The sequence below is a fragment of the Cupressus sempervirens genome, chromosome 3 (genome assembly GCF_028749045.1).
Source record: "Cupressus sempervirens isolate cs-2001-9-10 chromosome 3, ASM2874904v1, whole genome shotgun sequence".
In the NCBI taxonomy this organism is placed as follows: Eukaryota; Viridiplantae; Streptophyta; class Pinopsida; order Cupressales; family Cupressaceae; genus Cupressus; species Cupressus sempervirens.
Genome location: NC_143120.1, coordinates 333,864,248 through 333,877,182, shown reverse-complemented (window position 1 = coordinate 333,877,182; position 12,935 = coordinate 333,864,248).

The window sequence follows — 12,935 nt, the reverse complement described above, 5'->3', positions numbered from 1 at the left end:
CAGTCTTGCCCGAGACAAAGGTCCTATATTTTTACATGTTAAAAGGGGCATACCCTAGTGAACTCTTTTATATAATTTTATATACAACAAAGAAGGACATACCCTCAATAATTACATCTAATTAATATCAAATGAAATCCATGTCAGCATTGGATCGTCTACTAGTTGACGATTTGTCCTTACAGAATATTACCATCTAGCAAGCTACTCACTCAAAGGTTAGAAATCATAAGCAATAAACATTCAACCCAATAGAGCTAAGAGGTTAGGATACCAATCTTGATAACATCAGGATAGTATACACAAGTTGGAGATTTTGCAATATAATAAGGAAAATTTAAAACTAAAAGAGTACTATATCTAAATGAACAATACCATTGAAACTAAAATGCAGCTAAATAATAAAGGAGGAAAATATAACTAGACACAAGACAAAAAATAAACTCAAAGGATAGGCTCACAAATGGGTCCAAGATATGAGGCCCACTCCATGTGACCAAGCCAAGCCCATGGATTATAAGCAAATAAACAAAGCCATGCTGATTATTAACAATCTTGATTAGTATGATGCACTAAACATCAAGACCTTATAGTCACAAAGCTAAATCTTGTATATTAATAAATAAAAATCAGCTTAACATAATACTAGTCACCATAAATTTAAATCGAATGAAATCATTATGGAATGAAAACTGTAAAAACTATATCAATGCATTTGAAATCAAAAAATATCACAAACTAGTGGGTTAATCATAACTAACAACCTTCAAACTAAAGAAATTACCAATCTGGCTTGGCAAAACCATTCCATTTATCCCAATATATCAAAGCAACTTAAATAATTCCAATCCATAAAGATACCCTCTGTATCCTTATCAAAAGACTAGAGAGATTTCCTAAAGAAGGAATGTTGTATATGAATTTGATAGAATAAGAAACTGAACTGCTTGCCAGGATACTGTAAAATCCTCCTCTAGGGTGATATCAATCCATAACTAGCCCCAAAAAAAATTCCAAATTCTCAAACAAGAGCTATGTAACCAGGATATAGATAAACATAGTATTTATGAAATTTAATTTACATATATTTTTTAGGGTCTAAGTTTTTCAACATAATGATGAAATTCACATACATTCATCATATGTAGAAGCCATAACAATGCTACATTAGTAGATCAAAACAAAAGGCAACCCAAAATATGACATGAATCAACCCCTAAAATAATGCTTAAACACTACATTCTGATCACAACTAGAAGGGAACTATCTCAGCAAGGAACCCTCATTACAAACATGAGGCTAAGAACCAAACCCTCAAGATGAGCATACTACAAAGAATTGAATAGATCATAGTCAAATACCATATATTATATATAGATTCCAAATTGTCCACATGATCAAAATAGATAAGTCTTGAAGATTAAATAATACTTAATCGAAATTATACATGTATAAAAATTTGAGAGTCTAAAACAGAGTATCTTTAAGCATACTAACAAAACCGCTATATATGCCTAACCTTAGAACCCTAAGTTACTGATTCTGACCCGTAGAAGTTGACAATTTCAAGCTAGACCTCTGCCTTCCTTCCAAAGAACCATGATCACATCCATGATATCACTGGGCTACTCCACATGGTAATTGGGAGGGAACTCAAAGTTAGATTCCCCCCTGCTTGTCTTTTTTGCATTTGGGTTGCAGAAATCCAAATCATCCAAATTGTCGAATGTCACTCCTAGCTTAATGTAGGCATTAAAGAGGTGGAGGTAATTGGTGACCCACTCCATATTTTCTTCCACTATTATTCCCCTCCAATGAAGGAGAAATTGCAAACTGGCCTCCATCTTAGGCCATTCACGATAGAATGCTATGTTCTCTTGAATGACTAGGGATTGGCGACAAGGAGCGGTGACTAAATCCAGGTGTCCCAAAGGAAGATTCATGTACTTTTTAGGGAAGGGAATCTTGAATTTACTATCTATACTATATACCGCTTGTTCGAATCCCTTTCTCTAGGAAGGGACAAATAGGTCCTAACAAAGCCTTACAATGTCATCTGCTCCCACTTTGGCTCTTACCAGGAAGCCAATAAATGATTTGATAATGTTAATATTTTTTCTCCAAGTATATTGGTAGTCAAAAAATACTTCACCCAGAGATTTTTTGATCACAAATCGAGTCATGTCATCCACTGAGTATAAAATCCTATTCCATCTCTCTAGTTTCACCATCCCATAGAAGGCCATAGTGTAATTCTTAAAGGCATGGAAAAGAACAATATTGGACTCATGCTAAACAGTGGCAATGAAAATGAAAGACCCAGAAGATAACTCCCCTAGATAACACAAGGAAACTTCTAGACTTGAACATGTAAACTATATCCTCCAAATCGCAAAAGTAGGACAACAATTTTCAATTAATTATGAAGTACCAAAGCTCGTGAGAAACCATGATGGAAGGCATAATTGAAATATTTGACTGATGTAGGAATGATGAGAAAGGTAATGATGCCATACATCTAATATAAACAATGCATATATGTTAAGTTGAAGGTGATCATATTTAGAGATCATAAGATTTAGGAGCGATATGTGATAGATCAAGCTAGATGCGTGTGAGGTGACACAAAGGAAAAATCAAACTAGGAAACTACTATTTAAGTAAAGAAAGAAAGAAAATAAAATAAAGGATGATTGTAAAATTAAAGAGAAAGAGATAAACCATTGTTTAATAATAGAGAGTTAACCCCATCTGCCCCTGCATTCGCTAATTGATCTACAAGATGATTGTCTTCCCTATAAATATGATAGATCTTATAATAATCTAGCTTATCAATTAGGGAGAGGACTACTTCTAGATGAGAGTTAAGGACCCAATTAGGAGTTGACCTTTTCCTAATAGCATTTACAATAATTTGAGAATCGCCTTCAATGACAACTTTTGGTAGGTTAATCTTATGAAATAACTTGATCCCTTGACAAAGAGCCTCAAGTTCGGCTACATTATTATTGGTAGGATGAATTGATATTGCTCTCTTAGTAATCCAAATCCCATCCTCATTGTGAATTATGCATCCAATACCACCTATACCCAGATTTCCCTGTGCCACTCCATCAAAATTCAGTTTGACCCAACCAATAGGTGGTGGCTCCCATTTTCAATTATTCCTAACTTCTCTATTGACCTTTGAATAATATAAGGGTGGATTAATCAAATTAGGCCAAATTTTCTTCATGAGGCCATATCAATTTGAGAATGAGCCTTCCTCTAGTTGTGAGTTCCTTAAATGTGATTTGATTATTTCTACAATACTAGCTTCTATTTTGGAAATAAGAACTTTAGGTTTGAGTTCCAAATTGTGAAAAATATGGCAATTCCTTTCCTTCCAGATTTCCCAGATCAAGATAGAAGGGGAGATATTCCAAAGTTTTCTATAAACACCTTTAACAATATTCGAGGGCCATCCCAAAAGAAATCAGTCAAAGTTTTTGGGAAGGGGGAAGACCATCCCAACATCTATCAGAGCCACTCTCGACAAATTTGGGAGTAAGGGTAGAGATACAGAAGATGATCCATGTTTTCAGTCCTTTGTTAACAAGGAGCACATCTAGAGGGGCCCTAAATTCCAAGGATGTTTAATCTATCCATAGATAGAATCCTATTTTGTATAGCTAGCCATGGAAAGAAACTATCTTTCGGTAGGCAAGCGGAGTCCCAATAGAGCTTTAATGGGATATCCACTAATTCTAGTCTACAAGCTTTTAGAATGGCCCTATAACCACTTTTGACATTATATTTCCCATCATTAGATGCAGACCAAATTAAAGTATCTCTCTTGTTCGATTGCTTAAGTTCCCTATTCTCCAAAATCTTCTCAAAGTAAATAACTAACTCATCATCAAAACCTAAACCTCTAAGAGATTTCCATTTCCATACTGGAAATCCTTCTAAATTCATTAGAGTTTTATAATCCCTAACTTTGTTACCCCAGAAATTATTTAATCTATTTTTATGTGTCAGGGGAACATTGTAGGAAGAAAGTGGGGATTTTCCATCCCAAGAGTCTTCCTAGAATAGGGCCTCATCACTCGACTCAACATCCCATGTTAGGAATTTACAAATCAAATTATGACATTTGATCATAAATTTCCAACATTCTAAACTTTTAGGGGGGGAGATAATTCTAAAGATCAAAAGTGGATCATCTGCAATTAGATATTTATTATAGAGAATTTTAGTCCATTTATGGTTACTTTCATGGTATAGGCACCAAATGAGCTTTGCTCCTAGGGCTTCATTTTGCCACTGTAGGTTTTTAATCCCTAAGCCTCCTAATACTTTAGGTTTACAAATTTTCTCCCACTTGATGAGAGCCAATTTATTATTGTCATCCCGATCATTCCATAGAAAATTTCTCAACCTGGAATCAAATTTTTTAAGATTCTTCTTAGAAAGAGGAAGGTATGAGAGTGGGTAAGTTGGAATGGCTGATAGGACTACATGGATCTTAGTACATTTCCCAGCCTTTGTGATCCATCTATCCTTCCAAGAGCATAGCTTAGAATCCAATTTTTCAATGGTGTTTTCCCAAACCTTTCCTAATTTTAGACCTTTCTCTAGAGGTATACCAAGATATTTACAAGGAAATGATCCTTTCTTATAACCCATAATCCTATAAATTTGTTGTCCCATCTTTGACTTAGTGTTTATGAAGAAAATTTTAGACTTAAAATCATTAACCTTTTGACTTGAGGCTTCCATATAAGTGTTTATAATGCATTTGAGAGAGTGAGCTTTTGAGACCATACTTTTCCTAGGAAGAATAGTGTCATCAGCAAACCGCTAGTGGGTAATGTTAGGAAGACTTTTAGAGACAATGATGCCAAAAATTATCTGATTGTTATATGCATCTGCCATGGCTCTCCCAAAGGCTTTAGCCATGATGATGAAAAGAGAAGGGGATAAGGGGGCCCCTGCCAAATGCCTCTCGATATATCAAAAAATCCTTTTGGTGTACTATTGATGAGAACCGATATTTTAGGTATTGAGATAAATTTGAAGATTAGATTAATCCATTGATTAGAGAATCCAAAGGCTTCTAGTGTCTTGCATAGAAACCTCCAATCAACCATATCATATGATTTTTGGATATCTAGTTTCATGAGCATACATGCTTCCTTATTAAGACTTGTAGAGTGAATAGTCTCTTGAATGGTGATAATGCCATCAAGAATGGATCTTCTCAGCATGAAGCCAGTTTGTTCCTCAGAGATAATCTTGGGGAGGATCTCTTTTAGTCTATTTTCTAGAACTTTGGAGAATATTTTATAAACTATGTCACACAATGCTATTGGTCTATAATCTCCTGGCGATTTAGGATTAGACTTCTTTGGAATTAGGGTGATAAAAAAATGATTAATTTCAGCAAGAAGAGAGCCACCATTTTTGGATGCTTTGATTTCTCTCCAAAGGCCAATACCTATAATATCCTAGCACTTTTGGAAGAAGAAGGCCTGGAATCCATTTGGTCCAAGAGATTTATTTGGATTCATGTCGAAGACCACTTTCCTAACTTCTTCTAAAGTGATGGGTTTGGTTAGTTTTTAGTTGTCTTCTTAAGTAACAACTTTAGGGATAACTTTTAGGAGATTGGATTGCACAACATAATTTGATCCTTTAAGGTTGTTTAATATATCTTGGAAATATTTAATGAATGTGTTTGTTATTTCTCCTACGTTTTTAGTTAAGATTCCTTGCTAATTTTTTATATGTGTGATTCTGCTCTTAGCTCTGTTATACAAGGTAGAGTTGTGAAAAAATTTCATGTTATGATCACCTTCTGCTAGCCATCTTTCCCTAGATTTCTGTCTCCAGAATATCTCTTCTTTGGAAAGAATATCTTCTTGCTTAGCGAGCAGTTCCTTTTTGAGAAGATAGCTCCTATTATCCATGCCCTTGCTGATAACTTCTGTGTTCAACTCTTTAAGTTGGTTTTCTATATCCAACTTTTCTCTGAAGATGTTACTAAATTGTTCTCTATTCTACTTAAGGATATGTTCCTTAAGCATCTTTAATTTATTAATGAAGACAAACATTTTGGACCCTTCACAACTATCTTGTGCCCACCAAAGTTTGATGTTATTGAGAAATTTTGGGCCTAGGAACCACATCTTCTCACACTTGAATGGGTTTCTATCCAGCTTGAGCGGTTCAATGAATTCAAATTTGACTAGGAAGTGATCAGATCTGGCTATGGGTAAGATTGAAGACTGAATATTTAAATTGTTGATATCCAACTCACCCTTTATCATGAATTCGTCTAGTTTCTCTGCGATGCAAGCAAAGTCCTTTCCCCTATTGTTCCATGTATAAATGCATTGGTGGGGGTATCAATTAAATTATGTGAAGAACACCACTCTTTGAAGTCTTTGGATGCTTGTGATAGCTCCTGAGTACCTCCTACCTTTTCATTAATATCTAAAATAGTATTAAAATAACCTCCTAGAAGAAAAAAAACCATTATTTTGTCTATCCAAGAATTGACCAATTTCATTCCAGACTAATTTTTTATTAGTATTATTAACCAAACCATACACATTTATGACTATGAAAATAAGATCTAATTTTAGAATTTGAACTTTACCACTTATCCAATTATTAGAACTATTGAGAATATTAATACTAACCTCCCTTGGATCCCAAAGGATGCCCAAACCTCTGGATGCTCCTAAGGATTCCTGAAATGTAGAACACCATACTCCAAGTGACCTACTTAACTTATTTATTTCTAATGCATTTAGTTTAGATTCTTGGATTAAAACAACATCAAAATTAAAATATTTGAGGTTATTCTTTAATAACATCTTTTTGCTAGGGGCATTAAGGCCCCTAGCATTCCAAGTAGTGAGCTTCATACCTGATCAGGAAGGCTCTTCCCCTTCCCATTGTAGAAAAATTGATCTATATTATATTGTTCCTTACTAAGACCCTCTTCTTCTCTGAGTTCCTTTAGACACTTCCTACCTCTTTTGCCTTTTATCTTGCCATAACATGGGGACTTAGGACCTTCTTGAGACATGTAGATGCCTAGTTGATCTAAATTAACATCTGTTGTCTATACTATATCAATCTTTTCTAATAGAAAAAGTTCCTGATCCTCTGGATCAATTTTTGAAATAATCTGTTTAGCAAGATCAAATTTTTTAGAGAATGCTAAGGCCATGTATTCCCTTTGTATTTTTAATATATCTCTTCTAAGATTTTCACATGAATAGTTTTCCCCTCCTAATTGGATAATCTTCTAAATAAGTTCTTCCTTCCAGGCCACTGAAGATTCCTCAATATTGTTAGGATATAATTCTTGGGCTAAATCACCAGTGACCTGATCCATCTTCAGTCTCTCTATCTCTAACATATCTAGTTTCACATTTGAAAGATCTAGTAAGCTATCCTTATTCAAAAAATCTTGAAATTCCTTGACTAATAATTCAGCTATTTGTACACTGTCTTTGACTTCCTGCTGAAGCTTTCTACATGGAGTGAATGGTGAACTGTTGGTAGTAGCTGGAGTCTACCAAAATTTATTAAGTTTACCAAGGGACTCCACCATACTATCTTCGACCTGAGGTAAATTTGATTATGGAGAGGTTGGATCCTTATGAAGTACTACTTCACTACTTTTCCTACATGAAGTGAACAACATGAGGTTTTCAAGCTCCTCTAGTTGTCCTCCTTGATTATCCTCTAAAGAGCCTACTTGTTGAGGGGTTGTATGAGAATCTTCACTTGTTGGATATACTAAACTTTCTAAGCCCTTCTCATAAGATGTTTCTACTAGTCTCTTTTGAGAGAGGAAATTAGCCTTTGGCATTTCCTCCCTATTATTAGAAGGATCCTGACCCTGAGATCTCTGTATTGATCTATCTCTATTATTCCTTCTCTTGTTTCTCCTTTCATTCTTCTTATCTTTCATGTTGTCCACAATGGTGCTTAGTAACATGGGCCTACTGGAAGAGTTGTTATATTGATTACCCTAATTGTCCTTATCCCTAGAAACAATCTCTTGCAAAGAAATGTCCTTGATACCTATTGGATTCTTATCCAAAGGGGAGAAGTTATCTTCTTTATTTGTTGATCGGTTTTCTCTACCTTTGTGGCACTTTACCCTTTGTCTTGTCCTATGATTTTCCTTGAAGGGAGTCGAATCAAACAAATCTGTACCAATTCTTGCAAAGCATTCCTTGGGTTTCTGATCTCCTTGAAGCATCTTGAGTTGTCTACTTCTAATTAGAGGAAGAGACTCACAAAGATCCATTGTTACATCCATCATATTGAAAGACTGACTTCTTTCATCATCCAGTTTGATGATATCCAAGATTCTTCCTTCATAAATTTGATAAATTCCAAATCATATTTTGATCTATTTGTAATGAGTTTTAAATGTTTGGTCTTGGATTCATTGATTTTTCCACTCATTAGGAGTTTCACATTATTACTTGTTTCATATGCTAAATCCACACCAACAAGGTTTCCTAAAAATCTACCCATTCTTTTTAAAATGTTGATATGCTTTAATTCTGAGGGTAATGAGTGAACTACATACCATGTAGGAATTGTGAAATCTAAATCAGTTACATTGTAGTTAGGAATCCAATCAAAAAAATGAACAACATGGCCTTTGAACATGCATTCAGAGGCATTAATGAAATCTTTCTTAACTAATTCATCACAACAACAAAGATAAAGAATACTATCAAAAAATTTAGAGATACATACCTGGGCACCACAGAACTCATCTAGCCAATTGATCAATCTTTGTAAGTCTGAAGTAGGGCCATTCCAATAGGCAAAAAGGCCTACCTCTTGACATTTTTCCCACTGTTCTTCATTGACTTGATCGTTGATGATGAGGACCATATTGTGGAGTTTCGTTGAGGAGTGATAGATGGAAGTGGAGAATTTAAGGTTTAGATGGCAATTTTTCTTAGCTCTACGATGCAGAGGGATGTAGTGTGGAGAGAAAACCAAGGGGGAACAGGTCAGCGAATGAGATGGCATGGTTAAATTAAGAGGATGGGAAGAACCGTCAATCCCTGGGCAAGGCAAGATTTGGTTTATTCTGGCATACTTAGTGGAATTGAATATTTTAATTTTCTTGTCTAAGTTTGAAATGGAGAATATTTTGGGCAGAATATCTTGACAAGTTTTTCCTATCGTATGCTCCTCCTTCTCCGAATGCCAATCTGTCAGATGTGCATAGAAGTTTGAAGTGTGGATCTTCTCTGTGACAAGGTAGCTAAGATCTTCTACCTTGCTTCAAACATGAGGGTTAAGCAAAGACTTGCCAGACCAATTTGATGTTTGATGGTAGTGCCCTGAATGTTTTCTTGCATTGATCATAGTGAAGGGCTTAGGGTTTTTTGCCTGATGTCTGTTTTTTGCATTTTTTGCAATTTGTTTTCTGCTCACCATTTTCCCAATATAACTATTTCTAAAATATTAATTTGACTTCTATTTAAGTCCAATATTAATATTTACTTTTCCTTTAATTCATAATGCAACTAGAGATAAAATTATTAATTTAATTAAATTATTTATAATTTCTCTCATAAAGTCAAATAGTTATTAACTAAATGATTACAAAGTGAACTCTACCACAACTTCTCTTAAAATATAATAAAGTTCTAAATATTTATTTATTAACTTCCCTCTTGCATTAATAATTATAAAATCATTTATACGCAACTAAGAGTTTAATTAAACTTAAATAATCACTAATACTAACATTCACTTTATAACTAAATGGATAATATTTATTTCATTTAGAAATTTAGCAATTATTATTGTTATTATTTTTAAATAAATAAATTTAAAAATTAAATTAAATTTTTATAAAATTAAAATAAACATGCAATTAGTATTTTTGCATGTCTTTGATCTCTCAAATCATGCAACCATACTATACTTAGTTTTCTATTTTTAACATATTTGGTTTCACATGCATGTAACCATACTATGCTTAGCTTCTATTTTTAGCATATTTGTTTTCATATGCATGTAATCATACTATACTTAGCTTCTATTTTTAGCTTATTTATTTTCACATGCATGTATACATATAGTTACAACGTGCTCTCCTCTCAATTAATCTTTTGCTTTCTAAATAAATATTGCAATTAAATTATTTTACATGTAAGAAGAATATTCATCTATATTTAAAAAATTCACAATAATGACATAGTTTTGATGAAAAATTTAAAGTTGAAACCCTAACTATTCAATTTATTATTTTATTCCACTTTTCAATAATCAATTTTCTGTTATATTAGAAAAGGGGTTTATAAAAATATAGTCACAATAATTTTTTACAGTTTTTCTACAATTTTTCTCAGTCAAATTTTCTTGATTAATAAGTTTTCCTTTTTTCAAAATCTACAACATAAATCTTTATTCAACAATCAATACAATAAATTAATAAGCAATATGCAAACACCTAGGAAGACACGAAGTAGATAGATCTTTCAAAAAAATTCTACAATGAATTTTCAAACCCTACCTCAAAACCACAACTAAAATCTGAGACAATCTATGAATGCATGCAAATCCAAACCCTTTGAAACTTTCAAAAATTCTTTTGATCCAATTCTGAATTTTCACTCCCAAAACCTCAAAACCACAGCTAAAATCTTAGACAATCTATGAACGCATGCAAATCCAAACCCTCTGAAACTCTCAACCATTCTTTTGATCCAATTCCAAATTTTGCTTCCCAAAACTTGTGTAATTACAAAATGAGCTCTAGATCTTTGATAAAGTGTTCTCCCCTAAATTGGGGCTTTGATTGTGCAATCACGAGGGGGAACTCACTGATCAATTACTGCTTATTACTTTATTACCTTTTACTTTTTCATGCACAACTCTTTTAGATATTTAATTACAAAATATCTCAATTTAAATGAACTTTCTCTGTTTAATTAATTTTTGAAGTATTTTTAATGATATATTTATTAATTTAATTAATAATATTATTTAGAGTTTATTATTAAAATAAAACTCTTAAATAATTATCATTAAATTAAATAAATATAACTACACCACAAGTAGAACTATAATTTATCTTTAAATTTCATTCTTTTATATTTTATTTTCCTCTAGTTTATTAATTAGTGCAAGCACTAATTAAGGCATAGTTTATTATTTAAATTAATAATAATAATCAAAGCTCATTGTTTAAATGCAACTCTAATTTAATTATTATTAAATAAATAATTATAATAAAACAATATTAAATCTTTAATATTTTAATATTTTAATTCTATTTTTGTCCAACTTCTTAAATTAAACTTTTAAATTAAATCTTTTAAACTGAAGTACATATTTAATTAATTTATAATTAATTAAATATCATCATATTCTAATTTCTCTTTAACCAATTTTCTAAATTAAGACTTTTAAATTAAAGCACATATTTAATTATTATTTTCAATTAATTAAATATTCTCATGCTTTAATATTTTCTTTTTAATCAAATAATTTTTAATTATATGATTAACCTAAATATTATAATTAAATCATTTAACAAATAAATCACATAGCGAAATCCACATATAAGCAACATTACCGAAATAGACCGAAACTCAAAATCAAACAACATATACGAAGATAAACTCATGAGTTTTAAAAAGGTTAGACAATCAATTACGAATCCTCCTTGTAGGACAAGTATTTAGGTTATGGTTGGGATTGGACATAAATATTATCTCTCCATTCTTACCATTGAGTTATTGTGATAGGGCATGCTCATCTCGACAATTCAGAGAAGTTGATGCCTGGTACCTATATTCTGCATAAAAGACAAGCATGTACATGTATATAAATATATTTAAACTAAACAAGCAATGGTTGGGAGTGGTACATCGTGTAGATCCTGACTAGCAGGTGACTATTACTGCCTCCCTTAACCACATCAAACATAACAAACATAAAGATAAAATAGACACACACACCATACACATGCAAGTATGGGGTAAGTAACATAATCATTAAACAACACATGAAATATAGCCAACTAAGTAATCATTATTGATATATCTCTAGTCCAAGTTATGAAATAATATCATTGAAACTAACACATCCATGAAATATGCGTAAAAGAGTTTGGTAAATATAATGGAAAAACAAACTATGGGTGGGCATTACAACATTCCCGAAGTGTCTCCCTCTAGTTATAAGCTAGCCAAGAAGAGGATTTATACAGTTGATGCCTCCGTTCCTAGCAAAAAAAAAACTAAACAATAGAGAAGCTGCTAGTGCCTCCAAGACCCCATCATTTGTTAAGACTAGATCTACCATTAAGGAAAGCAAAGGTAAAGTTGTGGAACTTGAAGAAGAGAAATTAGAACAACAAAATGATGATGAAAGTAATATTAATGAAACCCCACACTCAGAAGAGGAGGAAGTTTTAGAAAAACCTCCTAAAGCACATATGGTAGAAATGTCTGCAAGTAAGAGGAAATGAAAGCATCCTCCATGCTTGTTTGCACCTCCTATAAGGTGAATTGTGGGGCTTTCTAAAGGAAATAAGGTTACTAAAACCCCTATTCCAATGGTTAACCTTGAGTCTTTTGAGTTTGAGAAGGAGTCCTCTTCAGAGGGAAAACTACAAAAAAACTTAGCCACTAATAATGAGTGTAATAACTAGAGTCCACAACTTGAAATTGACCTTAGTGTTAACTATGTACTTGTTGATAGTGACAAGGAGTCTGACATGCCTAATACATTTGATGAGTTTGAAGAAAGTCCTGTTATGCAGGATACTAGTGAGAATTCAGAAGACCTTCCTCTTGAGGACTATCCAGAATTTAGGCGAGAAATTGTTGAGGAAGTAATGGAAAATCTCAATCAGAATGGACTAGATACACTAGTTCAAGTAGCAA